The 23,300-nt window shown below is 34.4% G+C and overlaps 1 pseudogene; it reads right to left on the bottom strand.

Moving 5' to 3' along the window:
• Positions 1–6,799: 6,799 nt before the first annotated feature.
• Positions 6,800–8,794, bottom strand: LOC130962392 (TMV resistance protein N-like; annotated as a pseudogene).
• Between the last annotated feature and the right edge of the window lie 14,506 nt (positions 8,795–23,300).

The raw sequence follows: 23,300 nt of genomic DNA on the forward strand, positions 1-23,300 counted from the left end.
GCAGGTAATTCCCTAACCTTCATGTTTCTCATGCTACCACAATTAAATTCACACATGCATAAATTTCCTTTTCCTTCAAGTCATTTTTTTTCTCTTTCTTTAAACAACATTAACCACTTGAACTCATATGCCAACTGCAAAATTTGCATTCTTTTCTTCCACTTATGGGGAAAGCTCTCACTTTGCAGTTGTAGTTAAAGAAATATCCTTTCTTACTCTCAGAAACAGTCTTTGCTATATGTAATACTTGCTAACTCATATGTTTCAAAAGAAAATCATATTTAAAGAGGATGATAACAATTACCATCAAACAAAAATTGAAACACAGGGAATATCCTTTTTCCATGTATCCAACATTTGAGATTTGTTTTTAGATGTATTAAACAAATGGATGAATTAAATGTACTTTTTTAATGTTTTTACTATCTTCTGCAGGTGGCTTGTGTACATATCAAGATGTAATCCTATACATTGGATATATATCTTCATTTAATTCTAAGATCATTTGAGGTGGTAATTAGGCTGGATTAAGGTGTTGGGAACCAGATACTGTGTTTTCTGATTTTGGCTTAATGTTATTGAAAAGCAAGGACATGATGGAGAAAGTTAGAGTAGTGGCACTTATGATTGAAAAGCTTTTGTTGTTGTAGGTATATTTTTCTATTCCTCTAATTTTATTTTTGCTATTTTCCACAGAGAAAAAGTAAGTGATAGCTTAATTTGTGGAAAGAGTTCACAGAGTTGTTGTGTTGCAAGATTCTTGTAGGACAGCATGCATGAGGTGTATAAGCTTTCAAAATAGAAGGATCAAGTTATTGCTGTGTAATCATTTTTAACCATAGATTGAATCATTGGATAAAGTTAATATTATTAGATGCCTATAATATGCTATTCTAATACCAAGAGTAAATATTCTGTACATATATTAAGCTGCGGTGGAATTCAAATTATTCAAGAAGTATTTTGTGATAGAATATTTGATCTTTTGGACTTAATTAAAGAGGTTATTGCCATGTAAAGTGAGTGTATTATGTATATTGAAATCTTTTTCTTTATAACTTAGTAGTATTATGACCATATCTTCATCATGCTTCATAGATTCGGACTCTAATGTTACTTCTTCATCAAGCAATCCCACTGAAATCTTCAAGCTTTTTTTCCCATCATCCTTCACAAATTCAGTTGTATCTTCATCCTGCACTTCCACTAAAATCTCTTTTAGTGCATAGATGCACGATGAATCTTGTTTTGCTTTCTCATTTTGTTCTTCATTCTTGGAACCACGGTCAGCGCCATCCTTGGCTATAACACTCTCAGGTAAATTTTCATCTTTTTGGTTCAAATTTATATGCATTGGTGCTTGGTTGTTTAAACTTACTGTAAGCATGATTTATGCACTTATTTGAGATTCTCTTGTATCCTTATTTGATTATAGTGGTACTTTTTTTTGTCTGAATGACCCGTGGTTTTTACCGCTTATATTGAGAGGGTTTTCCGCGTTAAAATTTTAGTGTCTTGTCCCTATTTTCTTTCATATTTCTGTTATTCGATTGCTGCCACTATTTTGTGTATTGGTACACCAATTATTCTAACAATCAGCTATTCCAATTGATGAGGTATTTGCCAAATCAATGTTTTCTGTTTCTAAAATTGGGAAGTTTTACCTTTAATATTTGGAATTTGTGTGCTTTTGCAACAGAAAAAGTACTTCTTTTCCCAAAAAAAAAAGAAAGAAATTTACACAATTTTATATGGGACACTATCTTTGTATTCATGAGATTTTATATGAATAAATATAATAATTATTACTCAGAGGATTCCTATTTGCTAGGATGTATTTCTTAAGAAGTATCTTGTACAAAAGATTAATCCTGAGGCTAGGAACAAACACATGGAACTATAGTTGACAGAAACTGGTACTGGTTTCTCCCCGTGGCATGATTACAATTACATGGGTTCTGATTCTGATCTGGAGGACTTTGGCCCTGTGAATATCACCTGGCAAATCTGTGATGAGAAATTGATATGATTTTTTTTACCCCCTAGATAATCTCTGCTAGGGATATTTTATTGAAAAGTAAGCATAATGGATTGTTTTACTAATGTAATCTTACTTTATGTATTAGAGATTTAGAGCATCAATTAAAGACTGAATTTCTGTATGATTGGACTGGGCTTGTGTTTTAAATGTTTTCAAGTGGTTAGTAACTTACTGATGCTATAGAGGTTGAAAATGTGACCTTTGTTCATCACTATCTGCATCTAAATTGCCACAGCTTATTCCATGTTACTTCTTGTAATTGTGTTATGTCATTAATTTTGTATAGATGGTAATTTCACAATTTTGCAATAGAAAAAATAATTAGAATTTTACATAGGAATAATATGTCATTTATCATCCAGAGTTATAAAATTTAACTCAATTTTGATATGTCACTAAGGTAGCATTTGATGGAGAGACAGAGATAGAAAGACTGATACTGAGAGACAGAGACTAAGAGACAGGGATTGAAATAAATGTCAGTATTCTGTTTGGTGTAAAATGGGAGACATGAATTGAAACAAGAATAAAACTCTAATTTAATTTGCATAAAGTATAAAATTGAAATTAATTAATTGAAATGAAAATATTTTAAGTATAAAATGTTATTAAAGTTTCAGTCTCCATCTCTAAAAATTTCAGTCTCCTGTGTCCCTACTTTTTGGAGGTACTGAAATATTGAAATTTTAGAGACAGAGACAGAAATTTTAGTACCAGTCTCTGAACTAACAAACACGATACTGAATCTCAGTCTCTCAGTCTCTGTCTCACTACCTCAAAACAAACGCTACCTAACAAAATTTTAATCATTTTAATCAATTAAATTTAATGCATGTCAATTGAATTAAAAAATAATAGTTAAATGCCATTAACATATACATTAAAACTTTGATAATAAAAATAAAATTACAAATATTCAAAGTATATACTCTTTTTAATATTACTCTATCTCATAATCTGTCAAACAAAATGCCCAAAGTATTTCTAAACACGGTTCAACATTGGCACGACATCCAATCACTAGTTATTCATTCCAACACAACGTCCAATTAGTAGGTATAAATTTTAATATATCGTGATTAATAAATTTTATTTATAATTTTATATATTATTTTTTTATGTTTTCATTCTTTAAGTTAATATCTGAGAAAGATGTTAATTTCAGAAAAAATTTGTTGCCGTATATGTTTTTTAAATAATTATATTGAATTATATATAAATGTCTTATACTTTTAAATAAATATTAATTTATACATTATCTAACTAATTCTTAAAAATATAACATTTTTTAATTTATATTATATAATATAATTAATTTAGTTTACTAGCCTAAATAAAACATTTATTTATTTTAAAAAAATCCATTTGTTTTGTAACTTTGTTTTAAAAAAATATACGTGAACGATATTTTAACACTTTAATGAAGTAGAATTTAGTCAACTGCACTTTTTGAAAGAAAAACTCAAGAAAATTAATATTAATTCAGTCAATTAATTAGCTTAAAATACACGCATCTAAAAATATCAAAAATTGAAATAAAAAATATTTAAAAATGAAACGTACTAAATCTAATTTACGGGATTCGTTTGATGATTGATGATTGTATTTCAGAGTCGGTGAAGATCAAAGGGTAGCTTCAACAATCTAATTTACGGGATTCCAAAAGGCTTCATATAGCACCTGAACGGAGTAAACGAAAAAAATCTATAACAATCCCAGGCACAAAGACATTAAACATATTTAAAATAATTTCAAGATTTATTTCAATACTTTACAACTTGAGTGAAGTCTGTTGTCCCGAGCAATCAGAAAGGGAATATTCGATAGCACTCTGAATATTCGATATTTCTGGTTCTTTTAATCTGTGATTTTAAATTTGAGCATTGAGTATGTTGGAGAACTATGTTCTTTTATAAAATATTCAGTGAATTATTTCTAAATTTTCTTTTGGTTATGTTTAGTTTGACGTTTTACTGTGTTTGTAGGCAAAGGATGCTAGTTCGCTGGGTTCCACCTTCCGAAGGGGCCATCAAACTCAATGTGGATGGAAGTTCAAGAGGAAATCCAGGAAGAGCAGGATGTGGCGGTTTGCTCAGAGATCAAGATGGCAACTGTATTGCCGGATTTGTCAGCTATATTGGCTTTGCCGACAGTGTCGAAGCCGAACTAATGGCTATTCGGCATGGTTTGTGGTTGGCATGGCAATCTGGGTACAGAAAGGTGGAATGTGAAAGTGATTGCATGGTGGCTCTGAAGATTATTCATGGCAATGCCGAAGACTTTCCAGAATTCGCACACATTGTCGAAGAAATTCATCAGTTGATGCTTCTTGAGTGGGACGTCACTATCTATCATATCATGAGGGAAGGAAATTCGTGTGCTGATTTTTTGGCAAAGATGGGTTCTTCTTCAAATTATACGTTTTCTCTTATGATCAACCCTCCCCCAGAACTCACTGTTCTTCTTCTTGCCGACTCCAAGAGTGTTCTTTATTCTAGAGTTTAGTTATATGAGGTTATAAAAGTTGTTGAGCTCTTTTTTATTATTCCTTAAATTATGCATGGTTGATGTACTCTTTTTCCTCTATTGGATTTTTTCCCAAGCTCCAGGGGTTTGGTCTATAGAGGTTTTTTAAGGAGGCATAACCTGCATAGGCCAAGTATTCATATAATCTATACCAATCTTGGTGGAACAATGTACTATTCAGATGTATCATACTCAATTTCAATGAAATTACAAAATTTCTGGAGAAACTATTGAATTCTATATTAACTATTGATAATTGTTAAATTATGTTCATATGCACCAATATAATATCTATTGATACATTGATCAAATCATACACATATATAGCTAAATGTAGTGGATGAAGTATCCCAAAAGTTGAATCGCATTCCGCTAAATGTAGCTGGACACCCTGTTGGACTCCAAGCTCGTGTATCAGAATTCAGAAGTATACTCACTGTTAGAACCTGGATCTGATGATGTTAGAATGGTTGGCATTTATGGTATTGGCGGAATTGGTAAAACAACTATTGTAAAAGCTGTTTCTAACACACTATGTAATCAATTTCGATATGCGAGTTTTCTTGCGAATGTCAGAGAAAATACAAGCTAGTATTAGGCTCTGTTACGTGTGGTCGAAGCATTTGCCAATGGGAATCTGCTAAGGGGTGGCAAGCGGGGAAGTCCGTCCCGCCCCGCGAGAAGCCTGCCTCGCCCCGTCTAGTGAAGCGGTTCCAGAATCCTACCCGCTCCGCCTAATGGCGGGCTGGCGGGCCAGCGGACTAAGCTCGCCAAATTTTTTTTTACTTTTAACTATTAAATAATATATATAAAGGCATAAAAAAAATTCTTCTGTTTTTCACTTTTAACTATTATAATTTTTAAAGGTATAAACAAATTATAATTTTTATATTCACAAATATTAAAGTTTTTGTAATTATAAATATCTAATTAACATAGTTATAAATCAAGTTTTCATCCAAAACATAATTATAAATATTGTTCCCAAAGCAAAATAAACATAATTAAAAACATAATTATAAATATTATCTCTACAACAAAATAAACATAATCCAAAACACTCAATTTTCATCTGCATTCTCTTGTAAGTTGGGTTGAAGAAAGTTGGGTTTTGGTAAAAAAATTATAAAAATACCCATTTCCAAAAAAATACTAAGTCCGACGGAAAAGCTCCCCAAAGCCCGCAGTTTAAGCGGTACGGGTTAGGCGGGATTTTATTATTTGGCGGTTCCAATTTTCTAACTCGGCCCGCCTTTTTTAGCGGGTTATGCAGGTCAGCCCGGCGAGTTTAAACCCGTTTGCCGCCCCTATCAATCTGCGTTGGATAAATACAAGAGAAGTCCTAATAGGAAAGTTTGGTTGATATTCATGAATCTATTGGATCACTTGATTAACTTGTTTATTTAGGTGTTGAAAGGTGCACTGAGCTGAAGAACTTACCAAGTGTCCTAAAGTTGCCATCTTTAGGATGCATTGCTCTTAATGGTTGTTCTCAACTTGAGAAGTTTCCAGAATTGTTGGGAGAAATGGAAAACTTGAGAATTATTGAGGTGGAAGAGACTGCAATACAAGAATTGCCTTCTTGTATCATCAATTTCAGTAGCCTTGAGGTTTTAGTGCTGAAATGTTGCACAAATCTAAAGGAACTTCCTATAAACATTGATATGTTGCCAAATCTTCAGTTACTTGATGTTTCTGGCTGTCCACAACTTCAACTATTTACAAAGAAGCTTAGGAGGTTCAGCACACAGAATTGCTCAACTATTCTGTACAAATTCAGCACCATATTGAATGAATAGTCATCTCTATTCCTTGACCTAATACTTTCATTTCACACCTTGAATGAAACAAACAGCAATGCATTCTTACTTAGTCACAAGTGCTAGAAACAGCAATGTCCACAAACCCATGCATGATTCAAGGAGCAAGGGATGCTTCTTATGGTTGGGCAATATCATTGAGAGCATGATCATCATTATAATTAGTCCTGTCATTCTGTAAGGATCAGTGAATGAATATCATGCATGATACTACTCTTTTTGCAATTGATTCACTTGGAACCTTTTTGTAGTAGGACTTGTGACGTTGTCTTGTATTATAAGAAACCTCCCCATGATTCCATCCTTTTTCAAAATGTAATGTGGTACAAGAATAATGTGGTTATTAACATGTTAATAACCAATTTTATCATATAAAATCAATTTGGGTAATTAACTAAAATTAAATTTTTGGTTAATCAAAAAGCAAATTTGATTTTTGGATTAACCAAATCATGTACAGTCCTTTATACATTTCATTTTTCCTCATTTCCAAAAGCAACAATCCAAAAAAATTTCGAAATGAACAAAGCAAATCTTTTATGCTAGTACCTTCCAAATGAAGCCATTTAAGATTTTCCATTACTTCTAAAATTTTTGAAAAATTCTCAAGGCTTGAATAACCACATAGAAAGAGTTTTTCCAGTAAGAGCAATTTGATAGCAAGTGAAAAATTTGTAGCTTATCGCAATCTTCAGCATTCAATATTTTAAGTTTATTTAATAAATCAACTGAACTTTGAACTGTGACTAAATTCTCACAATCTTTAAAAGAGAATTCTTGTAAAGTTTGAAGATTAGACACATCAAATATCTCTTTCAAAAAATTACTGTAATCGAAATTCAATACTTTTAGTTTTATACTCTCAAACTTTTGAAAAAAAAAAAAGAAGAATCAAGCAAATAAACCTTATAAAGTTAATAACATGCAATATCGTAAAAATGAATTTAGTACACTTGCCTTGGATAAGCTATCCAACTTAAGAGACACATGGTGGTACTAAGGTAACTTGAGTATGGAGAGATCTTTTAGTTGAAAAGCATATGGAAAATACTTTAATATTCTTAAACTATTTGAAAGATTTTTGGGAGCGCAATAAAACCAACCATTTGTTATATTAAGTGTTTTTAGATTTTGTATCTCTTTAAAAACTTTTTCATCCCATTTTATTTTCCTATCAAATAAGGGAAATTCTAGATACATGATTTTAATGGCACTAGTCCCCTTTAAGATAGAATAAAAATATGAATTAATTAAAACACGTGTGAAAACAAAGTCTTTAATAAACACTTATGTAGAGAAATTCAATTTATTACTTACTTAAATATTTTCTAAAACTTTTACTATGTCTTCACAAAACCATAATCTATCACGCTTTCCAGCTATTTCTGGTGATTTTTTTAGAACAATTTTTTTGCCTATGTCTTCTGTTAAATCATGCATCACACCAATTAATCTTTGAGAGAATTTTTAACTAACACTCCAATATGATATTTCATACACATTCCATAATGAGCTTGAAATATATCTGTAACTTTCATTAATGTATATCCTTTAAAACAACAAGCAATATCTAGAAAAACATTCTGCTCTTCTTTTTCCAAAGCATCAAAGCTCATAAGAAGTATCTTGCATATTTTATTATCAAGAAATTTTCATAGTGATCCAATGCAGATTCCCACTGTTCTAAATATTTTCCAAACAAGTTAGAATCTATTACTTCCAAAGTCAATGAAAGTACAAAAGCATAAGTTACTGTACGTGTTAAAACATTTGCGTACCTTGGGTTAACAATATCTATTTTAAAAGCTTTCCAATTAAGCAAATCTAAGGACTCTTCCTCATTCAAAGCTTGTATCTCATATGTCATTTCAATGCTATGAAGTGTTAGCAAATGTTTGTCCCGTGTTGTAATAAGGATTCTACTGCCACGACCAAACCAATCAGGTTTTCCAGCAATTGCTGTCAACTGCTCAGGATCATCAATATCATCTAGAACTAAAAGAATTTTCTTTTGGCAGAGTCTATGTTGTATTTGTGAAATTCTTTTTTTAACACCTATTAAACTATATTTCAATTCAATTCAATCAATCAACAATCAATAAAATTTTTTCATCTTTTCTTTTTCTATTCTTTCACAATTTTATCATGGTATCAGTCTTGGTATCCTCCTTGAAGAGGATACATAAGCTATCATCTTTCCAACGAGAAATCATTATGCTTCTTTTTCAATCTCCTCTCACAATGAATAATCAATCTTCCAATTCAGTTCAAGATCCAACCAATCTTTGTTAAAGGCATCCAAGTGAAAATCCTACCCCAGTTTTGGTTACCCCAGTTCTTTACCAGCAATTTCGTCTGCGCCTCCTTTTTTCCGACAGTTTCGTCTGTATTCTGTTTCAGCAGTCATGTCTGCATTTTGTTTCAACAGTTTAATCTGCATATGTTTTAACAGTTTCATCTACACTCTTATTGCGTTCCACGCGCCCTCTTTTTTTATCGCGCTCTATGCGCCATTTGAAGTTATTGCGTCATACGTACGCATTTTTTTGAAGATCGCAGCTCAAGTAAAGTATCTCCTTTTACATTTTTGCCGCCGGCGGCTCAAGCTCCTCCGCACACATCTTCCTCCGCATCCCCACGTCAGACGCGCTTTTCTCAACAATTTCATCAGAACTTATCCAAGTTGTGGATTATTGACATCTTCCATCCACCAGCTTGCGGGGGCGTATTAAACTACATTTCAATTCAATTCAATCAATCAACAATCAATAAAATTTCTTCATCTTTTCTTTTCCTATTTTTTCACAATTTTATCAACACCTACTATGTGTACTCCCTCCTTCTCTAATATCTTATAAAGAAGATTATTTTGAAGATGTATTAAACCATACTTATTTAAATTTTCTCTCACGGTTTTAAGAAAGCACACGCCTTCAAAATTGTCAGCAATCAAGTTATAGATGGCAAGAACAAGTGTGTTTTTTCTATTCCACCAATTCCATGAATACCAACCATGTGAACCCCAGCATTAGATTCAACATCTAGAAGTGAAGCGACCTCTAACACCGGGGACTCCAATCCAACTGGATGATCAGCAACAGGCAAAGCCGCATGTCATCTAATCCTTTTTGAGATATTTTCCACAATGTTTCCAATAAACTTGTGTTCATATCCATCCCTGCCCAATCAAGACTAGCTCATATACATGTGGTTGCAATGTTGCATAGATACAAATATGTATAAGTTCTGACCCACATTTCAATTTGAAATATTAGACAAATGAAACAAATTTAAGAAGGTGAGGTACTTGTATTTGAAATGATAGCCTCACAAATTAGCCACTTGATGCAGAGCCTCTTTCCATTTGTCCACCTTGTTGTTCATGTCATCTTTGTATCTCTTTTCATGCTTAGCTATTGCCTCGGAAAGTAATGAACACATCGTATGAGAAAGGAGAATTCAGAGCCATGAGAAAGTGATGATTTATGTTTGTTTATAATGAGAATGCAAATTGTCTAAATGCTTGGGGTGTGTTTGGTAACCACGTTTGAATGAAAAAAGCACGTTAGAACTTCTTGAAAGTTTCACTTTTTTGTTTGGCTAATTTTCTTCTCTACAAACGCAGAAGTGCTTTTGTTCCTAAACCCACGTTTACAAGAAGTAATAATTTCTAGCTTCTCCGTTGCACTAACGTGCTTTTAGCTAATACCTTCGATATTTATTTTTCTTTTACCAACTTTATCCTTTATACATATTGATGGTTTCAGTGGCTAAGAGAAGGGGGGTTGAATCTTAGCCCCCTTTTTTAAAGCTTAACACTTGCTGACTTTCAGAAGAGACTTTTCTGTTTTTGCTCGTCACTGGACACGAGCAACTCTGTTTTGTCTCGTCCCTTGCCACGAGACTTTTTGTTTTGTCTCGTCACTTGGAACGAGATAATTCTGGCTTTTGCTCCTGTGTAGTAGAAAACAGAAATGGAGTAGAAAGAGAAGAAGATTGCACCAAGATATATCCTGGTTCGGCTGCTAAGTGCAGTGCAGCCTACATCCAGTCTCCATCACAAACATGATGGAATTTCACTATAATCAATCTGATTACAACTTGTAAAGTGCTAACCCAACTTACAAGGGGATTCCCACAGAATCATGATACACAACATAGATGAACAAAGGACCTCTAAGACATCTATGGCTTTTTCTTTTAATTTTGCACTCTCTGCCTTTTTCCACTCTATGGCTTTTTCATACAAACCTCACTTGTTTGCCTTTTTCCATGAGACTCAAGACATGACAAAATTAAACAGAAAAATACTAAACAGAATACATTGAAGGAGAAAAGAAAACTGTTAGCTCAGGTAGCTCTGAGAACTCTGTGCCTTGCACTCTCAAATTTTTCTCCTTGCTTCAAACAGTGGTTGTTCCCCCTTTTTAAAGAAGAGGAAAGCCTCCACACTTGAAGCTAAAACCGAACCAACTTTCTTCCTCCTTCAACAAACACAGAACCGGTTCGGCCACACAGAGAGAGAAGAGATAACCATACATTAACCATCATGCAATTACCTCTAGCCCTTTCTTGATCATCACCCTTCATCAATCCGGGCTCTCCATCCTTGGCTTGCTCTCCAAGATGGATTTCTGGCCCTTGATGTCTCATGATGAAAATGACTTCATCTGCTTCAATCTCTGCCTTCAACCATCACTTCGCCACTCTAGCTACTCCCTGTGGTGGTTGATCAGAATCGAAGACAAGCCATGCTTCAAGAATCTCTCCTCTTGGCCGAATCTTCAACTTCCCTTTTTGAGCATGAAAGGCTCAAGATTACCTCACCAAATCTAACCACATTTGGTAGTAATCTCAGCCACAGCTCATCTTTCTTTTGGTATGTTTTCTTGCCATCATTAGCTTGATGGTCTTAGGCGCATGCAACATCTTCCTTTCGGTGTTGAAGAACATTTCTTCCATTGTTTCCTGGACAAGGACCGAATAGAGAAGAAGAGAGAGATGAGAGAGAATAAAAGAGATCTGAAGGAAAAGCAATACAAAGTGGTTGATCAAAATTGAATGAGAATAGCTTGCTTTTACTTCCCTAGCATAGAGTGGCGTGTAAGTCATAATAACCATCAATCACTTCAGCTGAAATTTTTCTCTCTCATGTTCCCCATGCATTAATTAACAATGTAATAGATTTTGAAATCCATCACATGGTTAATACTTGGTTCCGTTGGAAGCACTTGGCTTTCATTTTTCCTTTGTTTCGGACCAAGCTTGGAAACATTCATCACTTGTAAGACTTGGGCTTGTAGTATTGAGATTAAAGCTGGCCCAATTGGTTAACATTTGCTTTTCTGATGAGTTGTGTAGCGGATCAAGCATAGGAAGCAAACAAGAAAGCATTTGTTTGGGCTTGCAACAATAATATTTATTCTGGCCCAATTATAACTAGCTTCAATTATAAACACACAGCTGAACCAATAATGCAACAGTTGGGCTTTGTTAATTTTCTTTTGTTTCGGCCCAACAAAATCTGTACAACAAAATTATTAATTAAGCAAATATAAGTTAAGATCAAATTAATAATTTTGTAATTTAATATTTTAATAATGTTTATTCATCATCAAAATTTAACAAGAGTTTTCCAAACTCATCAATCTCCCCCTTGATGACAAACATTATTAAAATTGAAATGGAAAGAAATTTAAATATTGAGTAAGGAATACTCCCTTTGATTTTGAATTTCTCCCCCTTTCAAAATGTCACATGGCTCCCCCTTAATATATGCTATTTTACCAAGGGAAGTACTAGCCTGTAACATTTAAATCAAGCTTCAAGTAACAATGTTATTTAGCATATTTTATGATGCTAAATGCTTGATTTATGAGCAGTTTTAATTGATAATCAAAACTCATTTGATATCATAAACTGATTTACTGCTCAAACATTTTTCATACAACAAAAGTATCCAAATATTTTTCAAACATTTTCTTATTTGGGATATCAGAGCAAAACAACATGATGAAAAATATTTGAAGAACGAAACAAGGCAGTTTTTATATTTTACACAATTTAAAGGAACTGCCAAAAATAAATTTTCAATCCAACAAGTTTACCAATTGATGAATCAACAGCCAGGCATCAAAATCAATCAAACATCATTATAAACCAAATGCCAAATAAACTAATCATGATAAACAAATGCAGTTCAAACAGCAATGACCATGTTAAAACAAATGCAATAACAACATGCATTCTTTGAACAAGGGTAATCATGAATTTTCAAAACTGAAAATTTCAACCCCTGTTCCCCTGTTTTTCCAGCCCCTGTTTCGTTCCAATTTCAATTTTGGAACCTAAATTTCCTCCCCCTTTTGTCATCAAAGGGGCACCTGCACAAACCATGATAAACATAACAAAAAAGTCAAGATAAAATAGCAAAAGTGTATCAAAGCATCCTAGAGATTATCCTAAAGCAGTGAGTATCAAGTCATGCTTATACAAAAAGGAGATTGAGCCTAATGGAACCAATATCAAACAGAATAAACACAAGTGCTAATCATCAGATAAATGAAAGTCTTCTTCCTCAGCGCCTCCTTCACTATCATCTCCCAAATCCTTGTTCAGGTGTTCCAGCATCAAATTGACCCGTTCCTTGCAGTTTTTCCAAGCTTTCTCATTTTCATAAGCTTGCTTCCGGGCTTCTTTATGAGATCGGAACATCAGGTCTGCCATGTTTGAAAACTCTCCTAAAATCTGTTGAATGGATCTGATTGTTTTGGAAGATTCTGGCCTTCCTTCATGCTCACTGTCCGATTTTCGCCCTTTGGTTTCCTTGGTTGCTCCTCCTCCTCGGATTGTAGACACCTCGTTTTCTACCTTCTCATTTAACAAATCAACTTTAAAGTACTCAAATATTCTAGTTAAAAACATACCATAAGGCAGGTTAGCCTTTCTGGTGCTTCTAACAGAATTCCACATGTGCCTAATCATGATGTAACCAAAGGAAATAGGGGTAGAGGTAACCAAAGCAAACAGTATGAGACAGTCAGAAAATGTTACTCGGTTGTGTGAGCCGCTTTGGGGAGTCAGAATATGAGTGATGATGCGGTGAAGCAAGGAATTGACTGGTCCAAGAGCTTTGTGAGTTGGAGTGGTTCCATGCAATCCGGAAAGGTTTGTGCAAATGTGCTGAAGAACAGTTTTGTGAGAAACGCCGACTTGTGTGTCCCATTTCTCCACCATGTATGCTCGCGGTCCTTCATCCTTGAAGCCCAGGGCCGCTCCAATTGTCTCAGCATCAAGGGCTATTTGAACCCTTTTGACATAGGAATGAAGGGTGCCATCAATGAGTCGCATATTAGCATAGAATTCTCGAACAAGACCTGGGTACACTGGCTTTTTGATAAGGAGCAGAGGCTTCCAGTTGAGAAGATCAAACAGAGAGGGAATGTTGGTGCTCTTGAGATTTTCGAGACTAACAAGATAGGTAGTGCACAAATGACGTTTCTCCATAACCTCTTTGTGAAACTCGAAAGAGGTGCATGAGTTAAATCTGCTTGGATCAAAATGAGAGTGAGACTTGCCATACTTGTCTCGGAATTCCATGGATTCCAAGTTTGGAGGTTCAGTGGTGTCATTGAGTGCAAACCCTTGATTCTTTTGTGAGCCTTTTCCGGGGGTAGACTTCTTTGGTGATGAGGGTGGAGGTGAAGGAGTGGGAGAAGTGTGAGACTCTTGCTCTTCTTCTTCAACTACGGGCTTCTTGTTCTTGCCTCGGCCTGAACTTTTGTGGGCAATCACCTTTTTTCTCATGGTGGTTGTTTGTTTGGACGGTGGTGAGAGAGAAGATGATGAGGTTGAATGAATGTGAATGTGAGTGTGGGTTTGAGGCGTTGATGGTTTTTGAGACAGAAGAATTCTTTCACTCTTTCTTGGCGCGGTTTTCTTTTTCATGGTAATGGAGGAATGAAATATGAAAGGGTTGATAGCCGAGTTGAGTGGGAGAGAAGCAAGGTGGGTGACGCATTAAATGTGGCTTGAAGAGAGAGAATGATGGAAATAATGATCATTAGTGGGCGGTTAATGACCATTATGGGGTGGTTATTACCCAAAAAGATGATTTCCTTTTTAACTTTTGAAATCTAAAACTGAAAAGTGGTTGCCTTAAATCAAGGGATTAGATGTAGAGAAGGATTTGATTTGACAATAACCACTTCCAAGAAGATATGGTGACACAAGGAAGAAGATTCTTATTTGTATGGAGAGATAATTAACAAAACTGTTATTGTGGGGTCATGAAAATTTTGTGGGGCCCATAAAATTTTGAATTCTGCGTTGCCTCCCCCTTGACCACAGCTCTTCAATTGTGCCATTATTTTCATCTCGTCCAAACCTACGAGCAAAACTGAACAGAATCACAAATTCACAGATTTTCAATGAAACTTAAATCAAGCATTCCCAAACTTTTTCTCAAGGTACAGAATCTGTCTTCACAGAGAGGTTTTGTAAAAATATCTGCAATTTGGTCTTCAGATTTTACAAATTGAATATCAATAGTACCCTTTTGCACATGTTCCCTAATGAAATGATATTTTATCTCAATGTGCTTAGTTCTTGAGTGCAGAACAGGATTTTTTGAAATGTTTATAGCACTCATATTATCACAAAATAAGGGTATACTATTGATTTTTAATTTGTAATCTTCCAATTGTGTTTTTAACCAAATTAATTGTGAGCAACAAGCAGATGCGGAAACATATTCGGCTTCAGCAGTGGATAGAGCCACTGTGACTTGTTTCTTGCTTGACCACATGTTGAGTGAGCTTCCAAGGAAGCAACACATGCCGGAGGTGCTCCTCCTATCCACCCGATCTCCCGCATAATCTGCATCACAAAACCCTACTGCACAAAAGTCATCAGATTTAGGATACCATAATCCATAATTACAAGTTCCCTTAATGTATCTAATGATGCGTTTAACAGCCGTAAGGTGGGATTCTTTTGGATGTGATTGAAACCTTGAACATACACCCACACTTTGGACTATATCCGGTCTAGAAGAGGTAAGGTACATGAGTGAACCTATCATTCCTCTATACCTTGTTTCATCCACATCTTGGCCATCATCATCCTTTTCAAGTTTAGTATTGGGATGCATAGGAGTGCCCATTGATTTGGAATTTTCTAGGCCAAACTTTTTGATAAGTTCTTTTGCATACTTTCCTTGATGAATAAAAATACCACTAGGAGTTTGCTTAATTTGGAGGCCAAGAAAGAAAGTAAGCTCTCCCATTAAACTCATCTCAAACTCACTAGTCATGAGTTTTCCAAACTCTTCGCACAAGGAAACACTGGCCGAACCAAATACAATGTCATCAACATAAACTTGAACAAGAAGGATATCATCATTAGATGTTTTAATGAATAAGGTAGTGTCGGTGGTTCCCCTTTGAAAATGATTTTCCAACAAAAAGGTACTAAGCCTCTCATACCAAGCTCTTGGAGCTTGTCTAAGACCATAAAGAGCCTTAGTTAATTTAAAAACATGATTTGGAAATTCTTTATGTTCAAAACCGGGGGGTTGAGCCACATACACTTCCCTATCAATAAAGCCATTAAGGAAAGCGCACTTAACATCCATTTGAAACATTTTGAAACCCTTATGGGCAGCATAGGCAAGAAGCAACCTAATTGCTTCCATTCTAGCTACCGGAGCAAAAGACTCATCAAAATCAATACCCTCTTCTTGATCATAACCTTGGGCCACTAATCTAGCCTTGTTACGAACAACTTGTCCATCTTCACCAAGTTTATTTTTAAATACCCACTTAGTACCCGTTACCTTCTTACCATCCGGATGAGGTACTAGTGTCCAAACCTTATTCTTGTCAAATTGAGCAAGCTCCTCTTGCATTGCTTTGACCCATGATGGATCCTCAAGAGCTTGTTTGATATTGTTGGGCTCTATTTGTGACAAGAGAGCAAGATTGCTAGGTTCGGTTGGCCTTTTGGTGGATGATCTTGTTGTTACTCCTTGAGAGGGATCACCAATGATGAAATCATGAGGATAACCCTTCATGGACTTCCATTCTCTAGGCTTTCGGACAGGTGTTGAGCTTTGATGAACTTCTGATTGTCTCACTGTTTCAGTTTCTCGTGTCTGCTCAGGAGACAAAATGGGAGTTTCTCCTTCAATCTGAGGAGATAAAACAGGACTGACATATTCTTCATTTTCAACAGTTTTGGAATTTTCTTTACTTGTTCCATCCTCTTCACAATCTGAATCATTTTCCTTCACAATACTGGGAATTAAGTTAGAATCACAAAAGGTAACATGTATGGATTCCTCTATTGTCCTATGCTCTTTGAGATAAACTCTATAGGCCTTGCTTGTGGTGGAATATCCAACAAACATTCCTTCATAGGATTTTGGATCAAATTTTCCAAGGTTTTCTTTATTGTTAAGTACAAAGCATTTACATCCAAAAACATGAAAATACTTAAGATTTGGAGGGGTTCCTTTCCATAGCTCATAAGGAGTTTTCTTTAACCCTTTTCTAATGATTGTTCTATTCAAAATATAACATGCTGTGTTCACAGCTTCAGCCCATAAAAATTTGGGAATTTCATTATCACATAGCATGGCCCTAGTCATTTCTTGAAGGCTACGATTCCTTCTTTCAACCACCCCATTTTGTTGGGGGGTTCTAGGGCATGAAAAATTGTGAGAAATCCCTAAGTCATCACAGAATTTTTCAAAATCTTGATTTTCAAATTCTCTTCCATGATCACTTCTCAAATGGGCAATTTTCAAATCTTTTTCATTTTGAATTTTCTTACAAAGGGTGGAGAAGGCATAAAATGCATCATTCTTATGAGCAAGGAAAAGTACCCAACCAAATCTAGAGTAATCATCAACCACTACAAGACCATAGTGTTTACCTCCCAAACTTTGAGTTCTAGTAGGACCAAAAAGATCAATATGTAACATTTCCAATGGCCTTTTGGTTGAGATTCCATCTTTTGATTTAAAAGAGGATTTTACTTGTTTGCCCAATTGGCAAGCATCACAAGTAAGATCCTTATCAAACTTGATGTTCGGAATTCCTCTAACCAAATTCTTTTTGACTAGCTTAGAAATTTGGTACATGCTAGCATGACCCAACTTTCTATGCCAAAGCCATTTTTCAGATTCAAGAGAGGTAAAGCATGTTACATTTTGTTCCTTTAAATCCTCAAGAGTTAATCCATACACATTATTACATCTTTTAGCTTCAAATAGAACATCCCCAGTTTTCTCACAAACCACTAAGCAAACAAGTTTCTTGAAAATAACTTCAAAACCCAAATCACACAATTGACTAACACTAAGCAAGTTATGTTTCAATCCATGTACAAGAAGGACATCATTTATACAAGATGAGAGATTTTTACCCACTTTCCCAACAGCTACTATTTTTCCTTTTGCATCATCACCGAATGTGACAAATCCTCCATCATATTCATCAAGCTTTACAAAGAAGGTTATCTTTCCGGTCATATGCCTAGAGCATCCGCTATCCATGTACCACGTGTTCTCTTTTCTTTTGGATGCTAGGCACACCTACAAAACAATGCTTAAGAGACCTTAGGTATCCAAATCTTTTTGGATCCTTTAACGTTAAACCATCTTCTATGTCCTAAGCCATTGTAATCAAAAACAACTTTACAAACTTTGTCACCAATCATTCTTTCACCAAAGAAACATTGGATAGGAAAGTGTCCATTTCGATTGCATAGTCTACAAAATCTTGGAGTAACTGTTTTGTTAAAGCAAGTTGGGTCTTGATACTTTGCATCATTTGAAGATGAAGCAATGTTTTCAAAATGTGATTTTTCAGATTTATAAAAGCCCAACCCAGCTTTATCATAAAGAGGTTTTTGACTAGCCAAGATTTGATTCAAATTTTCAGAACTTTGGGTAAACTTGGCTAAGTCTTCTTTAAGTCTGTTAACCTCTTTAAGCAACTCTTCATTCTGCTTAAAACAATTCACATATGCAAGGACTGAATGGTCACTTTCACAACTTTTAATTTGGGCTCTTAACTGCTTATTTTCTTCAACAAGATCACAAGCAGTTTCGGCCTCTCTCACTTTTTCTTTTAGAAAAATGTTTTCAGCTTGAAGAATGGTGACTTGTTGTTCAAGTTCTTGATTTTCCAGTAGAAAGCATCTTATTTTTTCAGAAAGGTGGTCTATCATAAGATGAAGATCTTCAGTGTCAGGGTTATGAAAGACTACCTGATCTACATGATCTGCCATAAGGCACTGTTGGGACTTGGTTTCTGATTTTTCATCATCATCATCTGAGTCATTTTCCAAATCTTCCCATGAAGCCATTAGTCCTTTCTTCTTTCCTTTTCTCGGCCTTTCTTCCTTCTTCAACTTGGGACAGTCAGATTTGAAATGCCCCATTTCCTTGCAATTGAAACAGGTTACCTTGCTAAGATCTTTCTTTGTCCTCCGGGAGCTGCTGCCTTTGCTTTTGAGCTTTGCCATTTTCCTGAATTTTTTTGCAAACAACACAAACTCATTTTCAGAAGAGTTATCACTGGATTCATCATCCAAAGGGTTAGTCACAGAAGAAAATGCAATTCCTTTCTTTTTTGAATCTTTTTTCAAATAGGAGTTTTCAAAAGCAAGTAAGTTTCCTCTCAAATCATCAAGTGTCATGGAATCTAAGTTACTACTATCAGAAATAATTAAGGCTTTTGTTTCCCACTCTTTTGTGAGACACCTCAACACTCTTCTCACTAGCACAGATTCTGAATGTGTGATTCCAAGAGCATCTAAGCCAACAGTGATGGCATTGAACCGTTCGAACAGTTCATCGATGGACTCTCCTTCCTTCATTGTAAACATTTCATATTCCCTGTTTAACATGTCTGTCCGAGTTTTCTTTACAATGGTAGTTCCTTCATGAGTGATTTGCAACTTGTCCCAGATTTCCTTTGCCGTTGTGCATCGTGATACTCGTCGGTACTCCTCAAAGCTAATAACACAGTTGAGCAGATTGGTTGCCTTGGCATTCAACTCCACCGTCTTCCTATCTTCCTCGGTCCAGCTTGCTTCTGGTTTAAGAGAGACTACTCCTTGAGCATTTGTTGTAGTTGGAAATTTAGGACCTTCCAAGATGATCTTCCAAAGTCTGTAATCCACGACTTGTACAAATATCTTCATCCTCTCCTTCCAATAGGTATAATTTTTCCCATTGAAGAGGGGAGGTCTGTTGCTTGATTGACCTTCAGCCAGATTGTATGATAACACATTCGTGCCACTGTTTTCTGCCATGAGGATCTTTACTCCAAGCTGCAAAGCTTGATCTCTTTGAGACCAAGCTCTGATACCAATTGATGGTTTCAGTGGCTAAGAGAAGGGGGGGTTAAATCTTAGCCCCTTTTTTAAAGCTTAACACTTGCTGACTTTCAGAAGAGACTTTTCTGTTTTTGCTCGTCACTGGACACGAGCAACTCTGTTTTGTCTCGTCCCTTGCCACGAGACTTTTTGTTTTGTCTCGTCACTTGGCACGAGATAATTCTGGCTTTTGCTCCTGTGTAGTAGAAAACAGAAATGGAGTAGAAAGAGAAGAAGATTGCACCAAGATATATCCTGGTTCGGCTGCTAAGTGCAGTGCAGCCTACATCCAGTCTCCATCACAAACATGATGGAATTTCACTATAATCAATCTGATTACAACTTGTAAAGTGCTAACTCAACTTACAAGGGGATTCCCACAGAATCATGATACACAACATAGATGAACAAAGGACCTCTAAGACATCTATGGCTTTTTCTTTTAATTTTGCACTCTCTGCCTTTTTCCGCTCTATGGCTTTTTCATACAAACCTCACTTGTTTGCCTTTTTCCATGAGACTCAAGACATGACAAAATTAAACAGAAAAATACTAAACAGAATACATTGAAGGAGAAGAGAAAACTGTTAGCTCAGGTAGCTCTGAGAACTCTGTGCCTTGCACTCTCAAATTTTTCTCCTTGCTTCAAACAGTGGTTGTTCCCCCTTTTTAAAGAAGAGGAAAGCCTCCACACTTGAAGCTAAAACCGAACCAACTTTCTTCCTCCTTCAACAAACACAGAACCGGTTCGGCCACACAGAGAGAGAAGAGATAACCATACATTAACCATCATGCAATTACCTCTAGCCCTTTCTTGATCATCACCCTTCATCAATCCGGGCTCTCCATCCTTGGCTTGCTCTCCAAGATGGATTTCTGGCCCTTGATGTCTCATGATGAAAATGACTTCATCTGCTTCAATCTCTGCCTTCAACCATCACTTCGCCACTCTAGCTACTCCCTGTGGTGGTTGATCAGAATCGAAGACAAGCCATGCTTCAAGAATCTCTCCTCTTGGCCGAATCTTCAACTTCCCTTTTTGAGCATGAAAGGCTCAAGATTACCTCACCAAATCTAACCACATTTGGTAGTAATCTCAGCCACAGCTCATCTTTTTTTGGTATGTTTTCTTGCCATCATTAGCTTGATGGTCTTAGGCGCATGCAACATCTTCCTTTCGGTGTTGAAGAACATTTCTTCCATTGTTTCCTGGACAAGGACCGAATAGAGAAGAAGAGAGAGATGAGAGAGAATAAAAGAGATCTGAAGGAAAAGCAATACAAAGTGGTTGATCAAAATTGAATGAGAATAGCTTGCTTTTACTTCCCTAGCATAGAGTGGCGTGTAAGTCATAATAACCATCAATCACTTCAGCTGAAATTTTTCTCTCTCATGTTCCCCATGCATTAATTAACAATGTAATAGATTTTGAAATCCATCACATGGTTAATACTTGGTTCCGTTGGAAGCACTTGGCTTTCATTTTTCCTTTGTTTCGGACCAAGCTTGGAAACATTCATCACTTGTAAGACTTGGGCTTGTAGTATTGAGATTAAAGCTGGCCCAATTGGTTAACATTTGCTTTTCTGATGAGTTGTGTAGCGGATCAAGCATAGGAAGCAAACAAGAAAGCATTTGTTTGGGCTTGCAACAATAATATTTATTCTGGCCCAATTATAACTAGCTTCAATTATAAACACACAGCTGAACCAATAATGCAACAGTTGGGCTTTGTTAATTTTCTTTTGTTTCGGCCCAACAAAATCTGTACAACAAAATTATTAATTAAGCAAATATAAGTTAAGATCAAATTAATAATTTTGTAATTTAATATTTTAATAATGTTTATTCATCATCAAAATTTAACAAGAGTTTTCCAAACTCATCACATATTATTACATTATTTATAGAATTCTTATTATTCCTCTCTATATGAATTCTTTTTTATCATTTTTTATTAATTTTTTATTTGACATTATATATTTTTATAGTTATAATTTTTGTGTATTATATTTATTATTATCTTTTTATAATAGAATTTATTGATCCTATTAGATAATAATAATAATAATTAAAAATTATAATGTACTAAAAAAGAGTATTAAGAGTATTAAAAATATACTATACAAAAAATATATAAGAAAAAAATATAAAAAAATTAAACATGTATAAAAAAATAATATTATAATTTAATGTCATGTCCTTTTAAGTAATTGTCTATCTAAAAGTGATTTTAACTAATATTATCCAAACAAAATTTATTTTATCAAAATCAATTTTGGTAAAGAGTTGCCAAACATAAATCATGTTGACACAAACTTACTTCTATCCAAAATCAATTCTATAAAATCACTTTTATTCAAACTCCAGTTTGACTAACTACAATCCAAACACACACTTGGTCAAACAATATAAAGATGACTTTACATGACGTGCTCTCTGAGTTAAACATTTACTAGAATGAGACCCTCACAGTAAATTAATGATATAATAAAATAAATATTAAAAATATTATGTTTTATAGAATTAAATTAAATATGTATAAACTAAAGTTAAATTTAAAAGGTGTTATTGTTAGAGTTGTTGCTTTTTTCTTTGTGTCGTAGATTCTTGTGAAGGCATGTTTTTATGAATTATTGAGTTGTATGTACTTTATATTGTGTTATTTGTTCTATCTTTATATGTATTTTCTTCTTTCAAAAATGTATATTGAATTTGTATGGTTTTCTTTTTCCTTACTCTCTTGATGTGCATGCAGTTTTCTAATGACATCTACAATAAAAAGAATAAAAATGTGTAAACTTTTTTTAAATAAGTTATTTTTAATAAGAATAATTGAAATAGTATAAAATGAAATTACCTGTTAATATTTTTCTTTGACCCACTCTGTGACAATGTCTCAAGTGATACAAATTTAAAATAGAGTTGGAAAATGTTCAATTTAAAAATACAATTTAAAAATATAATAAATATGTTTATTTTGTATCTTTTCATCTAATATAATCATTTCTAAGTAAAGAAACTTTTCTTCATTTATGGGTGTTAATGTTTTGCATAAACGAACCACACGAACTTTGATAAACCAATTGTCTCTTTATTTGGTGATATGATACTGTCCAAAGAATAATATTCTATTGAGTAAGTTTGAGATGTTGTGTAGTGCAAAAATAAATTTCTTGTGATAAGAGATTTATATAAGTAGGTCAAATAGTATGAAATTTAAATATTTATAACGTAAAATTTATTATGATTAATAGATTATTATGACATTTGTAATATAGATGTTTATTATATTTAATGAGTTATTTATAAAAATTAATAAATTAATTATTGGGGTTATAAATTTATTATATTATTTATAACGGTAAAATATAATAAATATAGGGATATAGATTCTTGTAGGTTACAAATTTGGTTAGATACTATTAATTTTTAATTATTGTTATTGGTAATATGCAGCCTAATTTGCATATATTTCTATTACTTTCAAAACATCTTTTTCTTTTTACTAATGCCATGTCAGCAAC

The sequence above is a fragment of the Arachis stenosperma genome, chromosome 2, assembly GCF_014773155.1.
Source record: "Arachis stenosperma cultivar V10309 chromosome 2, arast.V10309.gnm1.PFL2, whole genome shotgun sequence".
NCBI lineage: Eukaryota > Viridiplantae > Streptophyta > Magnoliopsida > Fabales > Fabaceae > Arachis > Arachis stenosperma.